The following is a 2,532-nucleotide window of genomic DNA, read 5'->3' on the forward strand; positions in this document are numbered from 1 at the left end:
CCTCTGGGCACCAGACACTCTACTACACTAGGAACAATTTTTGTCCATCTTGGGACATCATGCAGTGTAAGCACTCAGCTATGCCTTATTTCATTCCTTCTTGTCTTGGTCTTATATGGACCTGATTCCCTCATACACTCCCCAAAGGGTAGGTCATGGTGTCTTACCCTTTTTCCATTAAACTTTACCGTTCTGAGTTCTATATTTATTAATTGAACTCTTGCCCTTAATGGCCTTAGGAGCTCCTCCAGGCTCTGGGGCTGGATTGTACAACTCATGGTTGGGGTCAGGGAATGCCAATTAGTAAAGCTCTCCTTTACTGTTCTTGGTGTAATGAGGGGGACACAACTTTGATTCCTGTAACTCATATTGTTCCATAGTGGTGGGAGGCTGTCATTGTATACATTTTCATCTTTCACCACAGCCCCACATAATTTCTAAGGAAGAGGCCTAAGGAACTCAAATAATATAGAATGAGAATCGTTGAAATTAAGGCAAAAACTCTTACTGGAGAAGTGTGGTCTGCAATGTCTAAATGCTGGAACTTTGTCAAGCAGCATTGGTTACCAATCACCATGCCATCCACAATGTTTCAGCTTTATTGCATTTCTAAAGCCAGTTCCAGTAAGGGTTACTAGCTCCTCGAGAAGACATGTTGTCTTACCTGTCCATGTAGGCAATGGAGATATGATAGTTGAGATGCCTTAGGGTAGATATCTGATCTGGTCCCTGTTGGATGGATATTCTGTTCTTGTTTGCTGTTGCCCGCTCTGGGTCCTAGGCAAGTGTGATAGCTGTGGGTAGAGAAGGCTTCTAGAGGTGGGTAGGTGATACAAAGGAAGGGAGATGGGCTATGAGGAAAGACTTAGAGGGGCAGTGGAAAGAGCTAAGGAGCCTGTGGATCCCCACCTAGAGGCATAATCCCCAGGGTGGAGTAGGAAGTAAGGGCTCCTGTATTTCAGCCCAGCGATACCACTGAGGGGTCCCTGGGAAAAAAGAGGTTTCTCTGTGTCATTGGCTGACACGAAGGGAAGGCTGTGAGCATCCAAGGAAGAGTATAATTTATGTGTGTATGAGTATTTGGATGCAGTGCCCCATGTAGGCAAAAGAGAGCGGCAGATGCCCGAATATTGGAGTTTAAAATGCCAATGAGGTGCCACACGGGTGCTGAGAATCTCTCCAGCATGACAATCCCTTTAGAAATTGAAAATAGACCCACAGAGCCATCCCTCTAGTGGCCACAGTAGTGGAATGAAGGAATTCTGAGACATTTGCTTGTTCACAGAAACGGATCTCCGTCTTCTGAGATGCTCACCCCTTCACATCCACGGAAGGAAAATTCTTTCTAGAAATTAAGAAACTGTAATTTATACCCCTTGTGATTTTCTGTACTCTAGTGGCTGTCATGTTCGCCTTTCATTAAAGAGGTCCTCATTTCGAAACCGGGCGGAAATAAGATTTTTTCTTCTTACTTTCTTTTTCTATGTTAAGATTCACAACTCACTCCATAAACTTCTCAGGAGTTAGCACATAAAAAAATCTCAGATTGGAGTGTTTTGACCTTGTCTGTCGTCCTTTCCAGGACCCAATATGGCAGGTACTTTTGTGAACTCAAATTGGTCCAGTGGGCACACAAAGATGTACAAGGAGAGACAAGTGTCGGGGGATTAGCTCAAATGGTAGAGCGCTCGCTTAGCATGCGAGAGGTAGTGGGATCGATGCCCACATCCTCCAAGTTTTATGTTGCCATTGACAGCCACTCGGCATCTACAGTGAAGATCAAAACATGGGGATATCATGTCTCCTTACAGACACGGATAACCCACGCTTATGGTCACCCAGGAAGTCAAATGGTGAAAGAGAAAGCATGCTGTGAAAGAGAAAGCATGCTGTAGTAATTGTGAGGTGGAGAAAGACTCGGGTTTCCTGTTGTCTCCATCTGCTTCCAGATTGGATTCTTCTAGAAGTCGACTCCTTCCATTTGTGCTCCCAGGACACTTAAAACCACAGAAATAATACACAGCTAGAGGACATGGGTCAAAAGGATGCTGTCCTTTGAAAGTGTTATGATTAAATGTTTCTTCTCTGTATCACTTTCTCTTTGGGCTTGTTGAATAAAAGAAACACTTAGCCTGGCCCATACGGGGATCGAGCCCGCGACCTTGGCGTTGTTAGCACCACGCTCTAACCAGCTGAGCTAACCGGCCAACCGACACGAAGGTTCCCGCTTCCTTTCTACGGAATAGCAATTATCAATGGATTTCCAAGGTGTGTGTTTGTTAAAGTTTTCTGAAAACAGCCTTGACCCTCACAATAGTCTAAGGTTGAACAATGAAAAGAATGTAAACATCACATTCCACTGCTTGCCGACCCAGTTTTCTCGCACCATAGACAAGCCCCATATGATTGCTGAGAACAAGTCGCCCTCCCTCCAGCTGCAGAAGGGAAGACTAGAGAGCAGGTTGAGCTGAGTGCTCTTTAAGGTGGTTGTTTAATTAGCTTCCGGGAGATCTCAATTGCAGACTTTCTTCT

The 2,532-nt window shown here is 44.9% G+C and overlaps 2 non-coding genes across 2 annotated transcripts; one reads left to right on the forward strand and one right to left on the reverse strand.

Moving 5' to 3' along the window:
• Positions 1–1,661: 1,661 nt before the first annotated feature.
• On the forward strand, positions 1,662–1,734 carry Trnaa-agc (transfer RNA alanine (anticodon AGC)). Its single transcript has one exon. It is a non-coding gene; the product is annotated as a tRNA-Ala (tRNA).
• Positions 1,735–2,133: 399 nt separating this feature from the next.
• Positions 2,134–2,207, reverse strand: Trnav-aac (transfer RNA valine (anticodon AAC)). The gene has a single exon. It is a non-coding gene; the product is annotated as a tRNA-Val (tRNA).
• Positions 2,208–2,532: the final 325 nt, after the last annotated feature.

Source organism: Phodopus roborovskii, unplaced genomic scaffold, assembly GCF_943737965.1.
Source record: "Phodopus roborovskii unplaced genomic scaffold, PHOROB, whole genome shotgun sequence".
In the NCBI taxonomy this organism is placed as follows: Eukaryota; Metazoa; Chordata; class Mammalia; order Rodentia; family Cricetidae; genus Phodopus; species Phodopus roborovskii.